Source organism: Sprattus sprattus, assembly GCF_963457725.1.
Source record: "Sprattus sprattus genome assembly, chromosome: 11".
NCBI lineage: Eukaryota > Metazoa > Chordata > Actinopteri > Clupeiformes > Clupeidae > Sprattus > Sprattus sprattus.
Genome location: NC_137909.1, coordinates 2,994,654 through 3,012,940, shown reverse-complemented (window position 1 = coordinate 3,012,940; position 18,287 = coordinate 2,994,654). Strand labels below are relative to the sequence as shown.

At 44.6% G+C, this 18,287-nt stretch overlaps 1 pseudogene across 1 annotated transcript; it reads right to left on the bottom strand.

Moving 5' to 3' along the window:
• Positions 1–8,748: 8,748 nt before the first annotated feature.
• LOC308372868 (transcription termination factor 1-like) lies at positions 8,749–16,470 on the bottom strand (annotated as a pseudogene). Its single transcript has 7 exons — positions 15,861–16,470; positions 15,318–15,503; positions 15,020–15,098; positions 10,632–10,756; positions 9,990–10,197; positions 9,134–9,219; positions 8,749–8,879 (listed from the first exon to the last, which is right to left on the bottom strand). The product of its transcript is annotated as a transcription termination factor 1-like (transcript).
• Positions 16,471–18,287: the final 1,817 nt, after the last annotated feature.

Below are 18,287 nucleotides of genomic sequence, written 5' to 3'. Positions count from 1 at the left end.
GTGTAATGTAATAGATGTAGTCACCACCCATAGTCTTTCCATAATTCTTACCAAAACAAAATCCTGAGGCCAAAATACGCTTCTCAAGTGTCTGCCACCTGTCGCGCACATTAACCTCTGTGTCTTGTGAGGTGATGTTTTCCTTGCTCGGACGTTTTAAGAGTTGAACTGGAATATGGCAATAAAGCATACATTGTAGGGAAACCACATGCATGAAGATAAAAGTATATACATACAGTACACCATCATTCTACCAACCTGGCAAATCAAAAGCGACCTTCCAATTTGCATCCGCAATCAGAATAGGGGGACTGTGGCCGCATCTGACACAGGAATAGGAGTAATCATACTCCCTCAATGCGCTGAAGTGGTGGCAAGCTCTTCTTATCACATTATGAGGGAGGCTAAGAGAAGAGTGATCCTCCATGGTTTGCAGGAATCGCCCAACGGCAATACGATTCTACAAAGATATTCCACAGACAATAATTGTATGTGACCTCATATCAAAATGTTAATTTATAATTTATACTACATGCACACGGTTTTTGAAGTCACTTACCCCTAGTCCCGCTCAGTAGAGTACAAAGAGGGACGGTCAAGAATATCTTAAAGTTATGGAATTATTAAAGTTATGGAATCCTGACTGGTATTCCTGAAACCTCACAGGACGATGACAGACAAGGCACTCTTTCAAGTACACTGTCACGGCTGGAAAATAGCAAAACAACTATTAGGTTTTTTCAAATTAAATTCACAAGTACAAATTATGAGAATAAGATGTAGTCTGGAAATAAACAGTATTTGATAAGATGGAAATGTACCTTTGGTAACTGCAGATATGCCATACACAGTACCATGGCGTGTCATTAGTCTTCTGTCTCCCAAAGATGGGGGACACGGACCGGGGCAATAAGGACATATGGTCTCAGCAGGCTCAAAGCTCTCTAGGACAGCTCTCTCTTTTGTGGACAGATCACTTGGTAGCTCTGCTGGTATTTTTTTCCTTTCCCATATGTAGTCGGTCAACTGGCAGATGTCTATACAATGCATTTCTGAAATGACTTGCCTGGTGGAAGACTCATGTAGAAGTTCCTCAATTTCTTGGGCTTCATCCATGTCTCTTGTCGGGTCTGTGTCCATGTCTGTTGTCGGGTCTGTGTATCTAAGAAGCTGGGGTCTTTCCTGAAACAACCACCACTTAGAGACACAGCGGTGTGAGCAGTGTTTGGACTTGTTTTGGCACTGACAGTGCCATTGGCCCTTGTGGGTGTCAAAAGACACCCTTGTTCTGCCAAATAGACACCAGCTATCCTTTTCTCCTGTAAAAACTGAAAAACGAAGGAACATTTCAGGATGTGTTGGATTTTCCCAAAAAATGGGAAAAACACAATTCACTTCTTCAGCAAGGGCCTTCCTCTGTAGCTGCTGGCACTCCTCCTGCCGTGTGGTGGAGAGAAGTCCCTGATCCACCATTGACTGTAAAGAGGCAGCCATCAGAGGTGGGGGCACAGAGTAACACACACCCTGATTTGTTCTTATTAGGTGGTGGCATTCGGTCCCGGGATCTCCACTCTCTGCCGCGATCTCCATGAAGTCCTTACAGATGGACAACTCACATGCCAACCTCTGTCCGACAACAGATTTTAGGACATGGATTGGAAACCTTGGTCCACTAAAGTCCTTCGGTGTGACAAATATGCCATTTTTATTATCCACACAGATCGCAGGGGCATGTTCCCTGCCGTGTTTAAGCCTTTCATGACGCATCAAATTAGCCCGGTTCGAAAATGTGGTCAAACAAACCGGGCATTCAACACTGCCCCCATGTCTTTCCACAGGAGGTTCATGACAGCCACATCTTTAAAAGAGAAAAAATGCAAAACAGAACCAGATAAATATAATGACGCAATATAAAGTAGAAAAGAAGAATGTATTTGAGAGACATGAGATGATATTAATATAACAGTGTACCTTTGTGTTCTTTTTTTTCTGTTACTTTAAGACCTGCAACACGAAAAGACAAAGAGCAAAATCAAATAAAAATAAAGGACCAAGTCAAGGGTAGCATTTTAACAGTAAAACTAATTTCAATTTGCACAAACCATGATTTAAAAGGTGCTTCTTAAAGTTGTCTGTGCGTTTCAGGACATGTTGACACCTGGGACAGTGCCAATTAGCCTGGCCATTACCAGCCTGTGACTCCATTTCATTCCGTCTTTCAGTCTGGCAAAACCCTATGCAGTTTCGTTTCCGAGATGGGCGGGTGCTTAGCTTGAGGTTTAAAATCATTGGAGTTCCCTTAACCAATCAGCAACGTTTAGTAAGCATTCGGTAGATTAAACTCTTCCCAAAGCCAGTTGGGAGAAGAACTACGACGTCCTTTCCAATCATAAAACTTACAAGAAAATACTCTTGTTCTCCTTTTAATTTTCTGATGTTCTCGAGAGTTGAGACAACTTTTCCGATAGCTTTTCGTGTCTTTTCCTCCAAGGCGAGTTTTGCGTCACAGCTCTGAACTGTTCGCTGATTGGTCCTACAGGATTTTGAGTCGAGTTGAAATGCAAACTGATGTACGATCATGACAGTGCATGGGATTTGTCCAAGTTATCAACTTAAACATAAATTTACTTTTAGAAAACTTATATACTATAATCTTACCTGACATCGTGAAAGCTCTTCATCGACTTTCGTCCAGCATTGAGAGACTTGGCTTTGACCGAGCTCGTACAACGCACGTCTGTCAACGGTCGATGCTGCTGATTGGCGGCTCACTGCCTTGTCCCGCCTCCGGCACAGGCCGCTGCCTTGTCCCGCCTCCTGCCATTGGCCTGTACTTCCTGCTGCCATTGGCTTGTACTTCCTGCTGCCACAGGCCACTGAGAGATTTAACTCCTACTGGAATTTCATGTACCCAAATATGTGTCTATGTAATGCAACGAAGGGAATAAGCTTTCAGAGAGCGAAGACTCTCTGACCAGGAGTGAATGAGAAAGTCTCACGGTGACGGTGTGTACCGTTGTGATCCCTGTGAAAATATCCATGCCATCGATTACGCACGATATAGGTTAGCATGAATGATACATGCATATAATATGCATGTGTATAATATGCATGTGTATAGTAAAATAATGTGTTTATCATAACACCTTATTTTACTTTCAATGAACAAATTAATTCTCGGACGGGTAGATGGGTAGAGGGCCAAGCGCAGGGCAGTGTAGGTAAAGACGACTGCGTATTCAAATTCCGATTGGATTGATTGACATGGGCTTTGCCCAGTCAAAATCCAGCCCAGGATAGAACAGGTGGATACAACGTTAGGGAATGTGAGATGTTCGGAACAGAACGAAGCTGAGGGGAAATGAAGAGGAACAACTACAACATCTGGTAGTGAGAAGAGGAAGAAGAAAAAAGAAGATGAAGAAAAGAAAAAGAAAGACAGCGGTAAGTGGAGTGGAGTGGATGATTTAGGCTTAGCATAACATTAACAGACGACTGCTTTTATTTAAAAATGTGGCTAGGCTACTTTGTCCAACTAATAACTTGAATAGCAGCTAGCGTTAAAGCAAACCTATGCAGAAATAGCTAAACGCTAGTGATGCTAACGAATAGCAAAACCTGTTGAAATTAGCTTACTTTGACAATATGACGAACTAGTTAGTGAACAACTTTCGTAACACTTTGACTAAACATTAAGCAACACAACACACTTAACCCATTCTGAAGGGTAAAATATTTGCATAATGTTGCTTTTATCTTGTTAATGCTGTGATAGCAATGAAAGCCATGCTCAAGGAGAAAAATGAAACATCTCTTCCCTATCTCTATTCCCTCAGGATCATTACTTAAATTTATGACGAAACGGACAGATAAAGTGCCCCTACCACACCCTGATGATGAAAACCGTAAGTCCAGTGTTCCACTTGAATTGTTAACTGTAGCTGCTACCTGTTTGATTGCTAATTAATTGTAAAGATTCTTTATGAACATACACAGCTCTTCTTAATGCTGTAGAATGCTCCATTCATTTGAATGGGGCTTCCGAACGTTAGGTGGTCAACTATTTTTCGATAATCGACCATTGCTGGCTGTGCGATGTTGCACCCGGGCCCAGAATAGCGCCGCTGGCAAGGGCCCGGCCAAGGACCTCAACACCTCCCTCAAGGCGGCATGGAAGGAAATGGGTCTTCCGGGTGCGCCCACCTTCACCAACATCAGGACGGCGGTGTCGGCGCACGCCAAAAATTCACACGCCCGCACACGGTTGATGTGCCACGCACCGAGACCGCCGATACATTTTACGCCTTGTCGCTCGACGCCGCCCAGTCGAAAAAGATGAGGCAGAATTTCGAGGACATGAGGGCCCTGCTCGCCTGCCCAAGCCACAGACACCGCGACGGCCAGCCGCCCCTCCGGCAAGAGGACCCACAAATCGCAGCGACCAGTGACCTCCAGCAGCAGCGACAGCGGTGAGGAAGAGCAACCCACCTACCAGGAGTCTGGTTCCTCCTGCCTGGAGGAGGAACGGAGAGAGATGGCAGATTCTGATGAATCGGAGCAACAGGAGCAGGTGAGCCCAGTTCCATCCCTCTTTCATTTTTCCCCCTAATATCCCCAAGAAGCGGCGGATGGGTAACACTTCCCAAAATATGATTGCGCTTGTGAAAATGTATGGAGCCCGTCGAAGGCGACATTGAGGGCCAGGCGCTATTTTCAGAGGAGGGGCGTCACCGCCAGCAGCAGAAGGAAGGCTGGCAGGAGGCTTTCCCCCAAGGTGGCGTCTTCCAGTGTGGAGGTGGCGCCTTCCACAGAGGAGCCGCCGCCCTGCCCCGAGGAATCGCCCTTCCCCGGGGATGAAGTCAAACCTCCGAAGACTTTCGAGGCTCCGGAGGACTTATAAGTATATCTTTTTGGAGCTCCCCTTTTTTAGAAAGTTGTTGTTTTTTTTTCAAAAATAGCTTAGTGGAGACTAAAGTAAGACAAAACTAAAACTAGTGTAATGACTAGTGTAATGGGAAGGGGAAAGGATGCCTTGTAATACTACCGGGCCAGTATAAAGTAGAAATGTATCGATAGCACTAAATAGGAATATGCCTACACGCTAGTTGTGTTGCCCCATTAAGGATACAGAAAATACAAAAATAGCTGAATTATGAAGACATTTACAGAGGGTTTTGTAAATATATTATTCCTAGCCTGAATTATTAGATTAGATTAGATTCAACTTTATTGTCATTGTACAGAGTAATGTTCAGTGGTTGGAACTTGTGTGGTAGTCAAGCCAGGGGGGAGGTGGGAGGTACAGTCTCAGGGGTGGGGGTGGGGTGGCTATCCCCGTGGAGCAGAGTTCAGTAGGCTGACAGCCACAGGGATGAAGCTGCGTGTGTGTGTGTGTGTGTGTCTCAGGAGGAGGGGGTGGGGAGGGGGGCTATCCCCGTGGAGCAGAGTTCAGTAGGCTGGCAGCCACAGCGATGAAGCTGTGTGTGTGTGTGTGTGTGTGTGTGTGTCTGAAAAACAAGCTTTTTTTGAGTTTTTTGTCATACTCCAAGGAAAAAAAATCTCCACTTCAGTTCACCCTATATACACCAAACTTTTCAGTCTTGTACCCAACTATATTATGAAGACATTTACCGAGGGTTTTGTAAATATATTATTCCTAGCCTGAATTATGTAACATTATATCCCCAAAAACATGGCGAAAATCGTTTTTTTTAGGCTATTGACAGTATTTTCTGATTTACAGGAAAACAAAAGTAAACATGAGTAATCAACTGAGAAAGTTTCATGGTGATACCTATTATTTAAGATTTTTACCCTAACCAGAATGTTTGTGTTTTTTTTTAGATATGACTCTCCCAAAAGCATTGACATACTGCCTAGTGTGCGACAAGTTGTTGGCCGCTCTTGCCAGTCATTTGCGGCGAGGACACGACGTGTCAAACCCAGAGGAGCGAGCCATCCTGCTGAAAATGGGTACCGGGCGGATCTCAATCAGGCCTGAATCCTGCCCCATCACAGGTTGTAGCTACCAGGGTCCTCGGCTCGACAAGCACCTGCTCTCCGGACACGGAGAGTTGAGTGCGGTGCAGAAAGACGCCACCTCTCAATCGCTGAAAAAACAAACAAGCCTGAGACTCCTGAAAGAGCTCAGAGGGAAAAACCCACAGCCACCGATGGCCACGACGCTGGACATAACTCACCCTAGGAGAGACTGAATCTGAGGGGGAAGAAGAGGAAGAGGGCTGCCAACCCTGCCGAATCCTTCGGCAGGACAACAGATCTCTTCGGGCGGCACTGAAAAGTGTCAAGAGGGAGCTGGAGTCGGCAAGGCGGCAGTGCCGGCTCCTCAACAGACGCCTCAAAAGAGGAGAGTGCGTGGCGGTGCCTGATGAGGGCGAGGACAGCCAGCCGGAGGAAGGGCAAAGCACGGGACCCACTCCGGGACCCGCTCCCACAGCCGGCGGACCCACTCCGGGACCCGCTCCCACAGCCGGCCCTCAAACAGTGCTCGGAGGGGAGAGCAGCAGCAGCGATGAGCCAGCAGTGCTGCAGCCACCCAAAAAGTGCCGCAGAAAGCGGAAGCACTGCAGCGATGAGCCCGCAGAGCTGCAGCCACCTCAGAAGCGGTCTGAACAGCAACTGCCGAGCCCCAGGCAGCGGGCTGAAAAGACTGAGCCTGCAGCAAAAACCGCTGCACGCGGAGACAGCAGCGGGGAAGAGCCCGCTGATTTTGCAAAGGTGATGGCGGCGAAGGGCCGTACAAACTCGTTGAGGAAAATAAAATGTCCTACTTCCATAGAGGAATACCTCAACGAGTTCCGGAGGTATCAGGCGGGCGCGGCTACCACGGGACGGGCTTTTGAGTCGGCCCTCTCCAAGACTTCCAGGGTGCGGCTCTTCTTGTACTTCCTGTCTCACAGACAGAAAGACCTGCACGCGTGGCTCTTCCTGAACAACCCGGAGAGAATCCGGAGGTAAGTTTCCAATCTCTTTCCAGGCGCTCGTGCCCGAGACCTCTAGCCTCCCTTGACTAAAACTCTATTTTTCTCCGTAGATGTCAGGAAGCTCCGAGCAGGCAACCGGCAGGTAACAACCGCCAATTTTTACCTCCGGAATGTGTACCAGTTCATGCAATATTTCGGCGAAATCAGGTCTCAGTATTGCCGACTGTCAAAGGGGCAGATAGTCGGCATCACCAGAGTCCTGAGGAAGGCCCTGCAAGACCTCCGGAAGGAAATCACTCCACCAGCTCAGAGTGAAACGGACCAAGATGGCGAAGGTCGTGTCCCCGGAGAGTCTCCGCCTGTGCCGAGAGGCGGCTAAAGCCAAAATTCCAGAGCTTCTGGGTAAGTAGGCAGTTTCCTCTGATTCTAAAAGCAGTCCCGCCTGCGGTGACGCTCGATAACCTCTGTTTCTCGTTGGCAGACGCTTTAAGGAAAGACAACTGCATGGCGAACCGGACAAGATTTTACGGCTATTTCGCCGTGAGTCTGTACAGTCACCGCCCGGGTGTGGTCAGCAACATGACCACGGAGCAGGTGAAGGAAGCGGTTACACTCGGGTGCAGGGAGGAAGGCTACATAGTGAACGTGAGCGACATCCCTTCTCATCTCTGAATTGAATTCCCTCGTAGCTTCCGCTTGTAACTCACAATTTCTTTTTTCTTCCCACAGGTCGATGACCACAAGACTGCCCGGACGTTTGGGGCCGCTCAGCTCTTCCTGTGGCCGGACGAGTTTGCCTGTCTGAGGACCTGGGTCCACCTAAGAAAATCGGCAAAACCAAAGGCACCAAAGAACAATTTGGTGTTCACATCTGGGAGGGGGCCCGCGAAGGACATCAACACTTATCTGAGATTGGCCTGGAGAGAGATGGGGCTGAAAGGCAGCCCCTCTTTCACCGATGTGAGAACCGCCGTCTCCGCCCACGCCAGAAATGTTCATTCGGCTGAAGTCAGAGGGCACATGACCAGATTCATGTGCCACGACACATTGACGGCCGATAAATTTTATGCATTGAACCTGAATGCAAAACAGTCCAGGGAAATGCGGGAGCCTTGTTGTGTTTATGATTGTTGTTGTTTGAAATTGTTTGTGTTTGTTTGTGTGTTTAAAAAAAAAAAAAAAAATGTTATTTTTTAATATATCTTATATCTAAATAGAACAAATTTTGAAGGTATTTTTCTGTGTTTGAATCTTGACTTTGCCTAAGTCTTTATGGTTCGCCGTGGGCTGGAGGGGAGAGGGGAAGGGGTGGGGAGAGGGGTTGGATGGGGAGAGGGGTTGGAGAGACGAGGCCTGAAGTTCCTGTCTTCCAGAGATCCAGAGTGTGGAGCGTCCCAGAGAGAAAAGGATATTGGAGGGAGGAAGCCTTCCAGAGTCTACTTAAATGTGCATAAAAATACCTAATCGGTTTAAAGTAAAAAAAAAAAAAAATTCAATCATTTAAATATTCCTGAAAACATCTGAACTTCTTTGGAAATGGCCTGAGCAAATAAAATGTTAATTCAGTCACTATTGTTTCAAACTTCTCACACGGCCCCTAGTGTGAATGTTAGGCGGAGTGGGGTCAGGGTTGGGGATTCTCCGAGACCAGGGAAGATCTCTGACAGCTAGTAAATGTGACTTGTCTCTCTGGTGATGGGTGGAGGTGGCATTGGGGGCATTGTCAGTGTTTGGGAAAGATCTATGAAAACTTCTAAGAGTGACCCTTCTCTCTGGTGATGAGTGGGGGTGGCATTAGGGTGTTTTAGAAGTTGGTGAAGATCTCTGACAGCATGTAAGACTGTCGCTGCTCTTCGGGCTCTTCAGCATCCTCACAATCCTTCAGGTCCTCCTCTAGCATAGGCAGGGTCTTCTCGTAAAGGAAATCAACGATGTCTGCCATCAGAGACAGAGGGAGGGAGGTTGAAGGGGACAGACAGAGAGACAATGCGGCAGAGGAAGAAGAGCAAGACAGAAGAAGAGGAGAAGCAGAGGAGAAGGGAAGAAGACAACAAATGTGAAGTTGTTGTTTTCGTGATGTAGTGCTTTTCTCAAACCCAAGGTCACTTTTGCATACTCCACCAGAAAACAGACAACAGTATTAAACATGACCGAGAGAGATACGTGAACCAGCAGTGGTCAGTACTCACAACAGAAAGACTTCCTGTTCCAGTCTGTTACATTGGTCACCTTCAGCTGGTGGAACTTCCTTTGGAGGTGGGCAGGTATGCTGTTGCTTCATAGAGAAATCACAGGAAAACTTTCACTCAACATCACTCTTACACACAACATACCCAAACATCACACTCACACACAATTCACTCAATATCATACTAACACCAATTCACTTAAATATCACACCGACACACAATTCACTCAATATCAAATGTACACACAATTCACTCAAATATTACACTAACACACAATTCACTCAATGTCATACTAACACAAGAGTCACTCAAATATCACACTGACACACGATTCACTCAATATCACACTGACACACGATTCTTGTGCATAAACAGGTAGTCTAATGAGTGCAGGCTCTGTGTGGGCCTAGTTAGGGCTCCTGTGGGCTTATGTTAGGGCTGCCCACGCAGGGCCAGCACTGAGGGGCCAGCACTTTGCCAATGAGCAAAAGCTCAGGGGCACTGCGTGGGCAGCCCTCAAAGGGCCCTTGTTCCGGCCCTAAGGGGGCCCGTACAGCCTTGCTTGCTGGGTCTAGAATCTTTTGTTGGGCTATTGGGTGACAGCCCGCAGTGACCCAAAGCTGCAGGTCTTGCTTGGGCAAGCCCACACCGGGCCTGTGTAGGATTGGTGTGGGCTAGCCCTAGCCCACAGTGCCCACAGCCTGCCTGCATGGGGCCCATGGAGGCTTGCTTGCTGGGGTTCCTTGCCAGTGTCGTCTATGTTCTCATGGATTATTCAGCCTGTCACAGAAAAATGTACCTGAACTGAACATGTTTTGTGTGCAACGTGATGTGACTGTGGCATGAGCTTTCTCACCACTTCGCCCTGCACTTCAACGAGCTTCGAGTCTGGACCTGCTCGCCCACACGCCTCCAGGCCAGTTTCTTATGCAAGTCCTTCTTATGGATGACCGCAGACCTGTCACCGCCCTCTCCTCCGGGCTCAGCCCTCTCAAGCAGCTGCTGGTGTACGCACGTCAGGAGGACCTTAAACTCTGCCTCGGACCATGCCCCATGATTCTCACCTTAGGGACAGGAAGTGACAAAGCATAAAACAAGACTGGGTCAGTATTCATAGACCTCAGTCGTCTGCATTAGTTTTAATGTCTACCTACCCTGTGTCTATCAGTTTACTAACTGTCCGTCTAGCTGGCCAATCACAAAATTAGCTTTAAGGTCCAGTCAATGATTCTGGCAAAAAGTTGTATTAATATTTAAGCTTGATCGCCAGTCACATTTTACCCCTCCCTTCCAGCCTAACCCTGAAGTAATGCAGTGATTGCCTGGACATGTTTTATGGCTGGAATTCAGAGTTTGTTTTCAAATCAGATTTATTTTGAGAGCAAACACTGAACGGACAGCTAGAGGACCATGAGGAGCAATTCAATGGATAAAAAAAAATGTTTGGGATTACAATTGCGGACACTGTGGATGTTCTGACGTAAATCTGATCACTTACACATCCTGTCAAAGTGATTCCTCACGGCTGAACAACTGCGACCCATCTTGTCTGATATGGCCGTCCACTTTGACCCATGCTGCCTATACAGATCTATCAAGTGTTTATCCTCATCTTCTGTAAACCTGCGGAAAGGCGGAACAGTTATAACACTAATGAAACACCCCCAAACTGATGCTGCTCTCACACACACACTCACACACACACACACACACACACACACACACAGAGAGAGTCATAACTGTTAGGTGAATATTCACTCAAGTTACCCCAGGGAGTTGCATATAAGTATATGAATTAAACCACAACAACAAGCTTGTTGGGCTCACCAACGTCACAGCAGGTCGGAGAGAAGCACGGGCTAACTCCCAGACTGCAGCAGACGAGAGAGAAGCAATATTAAACCCATCGCAGAAGGTTTATATACAGTTGCAATCAAAATGAATCAACCCCCATTGCCCTTTTAGGTTTATTGGCAAAATATACAATTCTTCAGCTGTTTGCAATAAAAAACAATTGCACAAGAATTGTTTAAGTAGCTTAATGAAACTAATATTAAAAGGGGTTTATCCAAATTCAACACAAAATGCTACTTTTAATGACTTTGATGAATTTACTGCAGTGTCAAAATTATTCAACCCCTTGATGACAAGCATCTTCAGTACTTAGTAGAGCACCCGTTTGCTGTTATGACCTGCTGCAAACGTGATGCATAGCCAGACACCAGCTTCTGACAGCGTTCCTGAGGAATCTTAGCCCATTCCTCATGGGCAATGGCCTCCAGTTCAGTAATATTCTTTGGTGTGCGTATTGCAACTGCCTCTTTCAAATCCCACCATAGATTTTCGATGGGGTTAAGGTCAGGCGACTGTGACGGCCACTCTAGAATCTTACATTACTTCTTCTGAAACCAGGCCTACCAAGGTATGGTTAGGATTAACGTGCGTGCGTGCGTGCGTGCGTGCGCATGTGTGTGTGGAACAGCACTAAGGGTTAGTTATCAGGACAGGGTAAGAAAGTCTGTGTCCTGGGTTGTCTGGTCCTGCTGACAGTCGGAGAGATGGGGAGGGAATTCCCTCCATCTGGCTGAGTGAGGCCTCTGAGAGCTCCAGGAATGTCTTTAAGGCAGGGTGGGGCGCAGGACTCCACCCTAGGCCTGGCCTGTAAAAATACCCCAGGAGGGAGCTGCACTGTTGACTCAGTGGGAGCGTGCGTGGGGATGGAGTAAAACCACCCACAAACGCTCATACACACACACACACACACACACACACACACGCCAATGTGCATGTGCACACAGACATACATGAACATTGACACACACTCACACATACACTCACACATACAGACATAGGCTGACGCACTATTACTCACACACACACACATGTGTACACACACATACGCACACACGCGAGAACAATCAAGCTAAGAGCATTAAAAACCTGGTGTAACAATAAATACTGCTTATAAAACGACATAGAAAGAATTAAAAAAAAAGAAGTGCTGGCCTGTTACTGCTTACAGTTTTTCACTATTGTTAAGTAAAAATCGAAAATTCGGCACAATCTGCACAACCTTCACGTCATGTATCAATCGCTCGCCCCAAGTGGGAAATACTTAAGACTCCCTTATCTGCATTACACTCTGATTTTCCTTGTGAACACACTGATGTCAATTACACATCACGTTGTTGTCAAAACACTGTACACAAAGTTCTGTTGTTGCACACAATTTTCAAGTAAAATCTCAAAGCATCAACCTGCAAGACACAAATAGTCAAATCTCTAAACTTTCAGGTCTTTTGACCAATTTGCAGTGAGGACGGCACCATAAAAGTGTCTTGAGCCTCTGTTTGTGTTTGGTAATCTATTGAACACTTTGAAAAGATCGACAACCAGAGAAGGAGAGGGGTACGAGTGAGAGGAGGAGGAAGAGGAGGACAAGAAGGAGGAGGAGTAGGAGGACAGAGAGAAGGAAGAGGAGGACAAGGAGGAGGAAGAGAATGAGGACAAGGTGAAGAATGAGGAGGAGAAAGAAGAAGGAAAATGGTCATCTCTAATGAGATTTGGGCCGCTGTGGTAGACCATGTTTTCATGGTTTTTCCATTGGAACCTTCAGGATTGAGAACAAGTACTAAATCTGTTTGCCTTGTGTACTGTAATACTGCATATCAATAGAATATAGTGTGCTCACAGTATTTGTATTTTGCAGGACTGAAGGAGAACCACACTGTGGAGGAAGAAAACACACTTTCAATATTTTTTTAACGCAAAGTAGCATTTTCCAGGAGAAATAAAGGGTTTTGCATTTTTTGTTAGTTGTTTTGGGATTTGTGTTTAGAATTTTGAGAAAACGAGGCTTTCAAAAAATGTGTGTAAGCAATTGAGAAAAACCATAAGCATTTTGTATACAATTTTATGTCAATACAATCTAGTGTTTGGTGGAACAGGAGACGGAAATTGTAAATATGGTTTGTGAGAACAATGGTATTGCTGTTTTATGTTTGACTATGAAAAATGTAGGCCTACACTGGTACATTTTACAAAAGGAGAAATGGCTCAATGAGTCATTGTCATTCATATGGTGTGTTTCGATGATTCTGTTTTCAATTTTGCACTTCTGTGTGCTGTACATGCTTGGTAGTGTGCAGCAAATGCTTAGTTGTGTGTACTAAATGAATGTATGTGTGTTTTGAAAATATGGCTGTGTGTACCAAATGAAAACACGAGTTCCCATTTGTGACCAGTTAAGAGATTTGATAGCAAAGAGTCATCTTGCAAAGGGAGTGTCAGGTTTAGCATTTTGTGTGTGAGGTTTTCAGTTTTCTGTGTGCAGTTTTGAGAAAGCTGTTATTGTTTTGAAAAACGGGTTTTAGCAATAGTGAAAAACTGTAAGTGCAGGTTAAGCCAAGGTGCCAGTTAGGAAGGGAGGTGCTCTTTGAAGAGTTGGGTCTTCAAGAGCTTCTTAAAGGTAGAGAGGGACACTCCTGCTCTGGTAGTGCTAGGCAGGTCGATCCACCAGCGTGGAACTACAACTGAGAAAAGTCTGGATTGCCTTGCTTGCACCGGGGGCAGTGCCAGACGACGCTCACTGGATGAGCGCAGCGTCCTGGGTGTAACATTTGCCCTTACAAGAGCATTTATAATCTAAGTTACACACACACACAGAAAAGCCATGTCCCTGCTGACAAACACATGATTCATGCAAGGTAATTATTAACACAAGGCACTTGGTTTAATATATTCTTAAGTCATTAAGGCGAGACACGGCAGGCAAAAACATCGTTTTTTTCAGCAGTGGTCAATTTTGAGATTTTGAGCTAGTTCACTCCCTAAACATGTAATCTTTCATACCAGCATAAAGAAAATATCCTAATTATACATTAATGTGTATATTTATTCACAATTTGTCTTAGCAGCGTCAGTATTCTCCTAGGTTTCCTGGAAAGTTAGCATTCTAACGTAATGTGCAGTATATCAGCTTTCTGATGCCCGTCATGTTTGGTATCGTTGAAAAGCTCTGTATCTCCCACACAACACTATGTAATCCAAATAAGGACATTTCTTTTCCAGCAGTAACCAATGATGTTAGTAAAAACGGGGCTTTAAACCTAAGGACGCAATTTCATTGGTTTGCGGTGGTTTCTGATAACGTGATTCGTTCAGACGCATCACGTGGTATGGCTTGACACTGCCTTGAATCTTTAAATGCGATTTTCTCAAAATGAGTTTTTGGTCATACTCCAAGGAAAAAATCTCCACTTCAGTTCACCCTATATACACACCAAACTTTCCAGTCTTGTACCCAACTATATTATGAAGACATTTACAGAGGGATTTGTAAATATATTATTCCTAGCCTGAATTATATAACATTATATCCCTAAAAACATGGCAAAAATCTTTTTTTTTTTAAGGCTATTGACAGTATTTTCTGATTCACAGGAAAACAAAAGTAGATATCCATAAATCCCTCAATTTTTTTCCCCCATCTAATATGCCAACAAAAGGGAAAAGGAACGTTTAACCTGGCTTTATCCCATGATCAGATTTTTTATTTTAAACTTTATGCAAATTAGCGCATATTTAACGAGAGCATACCTCATTTGCATATTCAAACATCAAAATACAAAAAACTTGTAATACAATTTTTTCTCATCTAAACATGAGTAATCAACTGAGAAAGTTTCATGGTGATACCTATTATTTAGGATTTTTACCCTATTCACCTGTAGTGTCTCGCCTAGTGTTTTGAAATTATCTGTCAATAAAACTGATGAAACACCCCAAACATAACGCCACACACACACACCCAAACCCACATTAAAATGTCTGTCTGGGAAACATTTCTTTATAAAGACAACCCATTTTTGAGAAGCTTGTGTTTACCTCCCCTTGTAATTTTCGATGTTGCACATCCTCCTGGCTCTATTAAGGATAGAGTTCCAGGATCGAGGGATCCCGGCGCCTGTTCAGGAACAGGATACAATTCACTTCTGCACTGAAGGCTGCACTGATGTACACCTCTAACTTCCAGTCACTTGATACAATTTGACAAGTAACATCTCAAAAAAAAAAGTATGTAGGTATGACTGCAGTGGGTACTCACAGAACAAAACTCAGCCTGTGTCACTCACTCACATGTCAAATAATCATACATGACATGACATCTGATATCTATACTCACATAAACACCTGAGGAAGTTGAACTTCCTCTTCAGCCTTTGGATGGTTTCTTTCTCATCTGGGAAGCGTGTGGGTCTGAAAAGCTTCAACTCGCTGTCAATACCGGAAAGGGCCAGAAAGTCCTTCACGTTCCGTTTCAGCTGCTCGTTCTCGGCCGTGCTGAACCACCCCGGTCGCAGAGGGATCCCTGTGGCATGGTGGGGGCGGAGGAAGAGCGGTAAAAACAAAAACGCTGGATCACATGACTGAATTTATCCCTCAAGTGGTCAGTGGTCCTTCAACTTCTCAAACACAGTCCACCCAAAAATCTAAATGATGTTTAACTCAGAATGTCATAACAAACCATACCAGAATCATGAGAAAAGGTCCTGGCCAATATATACATAACACTGCTGCAGGCCTCACATATTCCCTCACATATTCCCTATGGTCTGAATGAAGATAAACTCCTCCCCTCTGAAAATGCAAACTTAATCACCCTGTTTTACAGTGCACTGCAGGCTTTGGATACTCCCAATGGCTAAAATCAAGCTTGCTTACTCACCTTGCTTCTTGTACATTCTGTAGCGGGGCAGGTCATATCTGACGATATTCTCAACATCGTCAACGTTGGTAAAAATGTAGTGAGGCAGGAACTCCTCGATCTCCTGCCTGATGTCATCGTCAATTTCCACCACAAGCTTTTTATACAAAACATCTGGGTGAAGCTGAGCGTCTGTGGGAGAGTGTGTGTCTGCAGCAGGCTGTGTGGGTGTCTTCTGACCTTCGCTACAGGAGGGTCTGGCTCTTCAATTCTCCTCTTTTTCTTCACCTCTCTCTCCTGAGCAGTAGCATCATCTGCAGACTCTTGTGTCACACTTACGTTTTCTGCATCACGTTTTCTTTTCTTTTTGTTTCGACCTTCTCTTGTGTCACACTGGCTCTCGACGGGTCTACAGTCATCTTTCTCACTCTTTGTTTTCTTCTTTTTGTGTTTATGTTTCTTATGAGAGAGTCAACTTCCGTAGTGGTTGTCTCAGTAGGACTGCCTGTCTCTGGCATCGCCTCTAAAATTTGCTTCTTGCTCTTGTTCTTTTTATGAAAGACCAGCTCTGCCTCAGTCATGGTCACCTCAAGTAGGTTTTCCCCCTATCACAGCGTGAATAAAGGAACATATATTTAACAGAATACATATTTACTGGAAGACATTACACAGGAAATTCAAAGATGTAAACTGTTATATCAATGTGAAAATGTAGGAGATTTTTATATGAACTTGGAGGAAATCTGTCAAACCAAATCATCATTCACCAAGATGACAGAACAACCCCAATAAGCCATTTCATCAATTGTGTCATAAACATGACATACAAGATGCATGGAGACATTATAATAATAATAAAATACTGTTTTCTTGGTTTCAATACTGTTTTCTTGACTAGACTATTGTTAAGTATCAGACTCCATTCTAGGAGAAGCCTATGAAGTTAGTATGTCTGCAGCTCCCTTAAAGACCACTCCATTATTTATATTACGCTAAGGCTAAGGTGAATTCCCCTTTCCACCGTGAGCGGTAGCATGGACTATATTTATCACATTGCCCGCAAAACCGGGAGAAAGATTACAACTTAACATTGATGGTTTGCCACTTTTTAAAAGCTCCTCTGTTCAATTCTGGCCAATCTTGGGTATGCTGCAAGACTTTATGAAAAGACCTGTGTTGATTGCGCTGTTTTGTGGTAAATCTAAGCCAACTTCCCTGCCAGAGTACCTTGGCACTCTTGTTAACGAGTTAAAGATGTTACAGGATGGATTTCTTATTGGTCAAAAGACTTTCTTTGTTAATGTATGTTCATTGATATGTGATGCCCCTGCAAGAGCTTATGGTAAAGCTGTCAAGGGTCACACAGGATATTCAGGTTGTGATAAATGTACTCAGTTGGGTGTTTACAGCAACCATCGCATGACTTTCCCCGAAAAACATGCTCCTCTCAGGACTGATGAGCATTTCAAGACTCGTAGTGATGAAGGTCATCATCATGGGCTCTCACCATTTTCGGAATTGAATATAGGCATGGTGAGCCGTTTCCCGCATGATTATATGCATTTGGTGTGTCTTGGTGTGGTACGTAAGCTACTCGATTTGTGGATGGATTCTGCTGGGCCTCGTCATTGTCGAATTTCAGCCGGTCAATGTGGCGTTATATCTGACAGATTGACTGGTTTGAGAGATTTTGTTCCTTCTGACTTTGCTAGGAAACCTAGAGGGCTTACAGAGAGACAGAGATGGAAAGCAACAGAATTGAGACAATTTTTGTTATATACAGGTCCAGTTGTATTGAGGGATGTTTTAGCTGATGAGATTTATAATAATTTAATGTTGCTTTCAGTTGCCATTCAGGTCCTATCTAGCCCGTCGTTATGTTCAGTGTTAAATGATTTTGCCAGGACACTACTGTGCTCTTTTGTGGACCATTTCAGTCAGCTATATGGTACAGAGTTTGTAGTTTATAACGTACATGGTTTAGCTCATCTCTGTGATGATGTAAAGGTTCATGGTCACTTAGACCTATTTTCTGGTTTTCCTTATGAAAACTATCTACAAACGTTAAAGAAAATGGTTAGGAAACCCCACAGTCCTCTGACAAATTATTAGGCGTGTCTCAGAAATTAAGAGTAGCAGTGAGGAAAGGATTATTGAGAACCAAAAAAACGTTGCAACAGGGCAGCACAATGAAGGTCCTGTGTCCCAGCTGATGGGAAGCTCTGTAGAGCAGTTTAAAAAGTTGATAATTGATGGTGTTACAATCAGGACTTTGTGTGGTGGTGACAACTGCTTTAGTATTAACCATGATATTGCTTTGGTGCAAAACATTCTTCTCCATGAAGGGTGCTATTATGTGATGTACACGTTCTACACAAGAAGAGACATTTTTCAGTTACCCTGTGGACTCAACTGAATTAGGCATTCTGGTTGTGTCAGGCCTGTCAC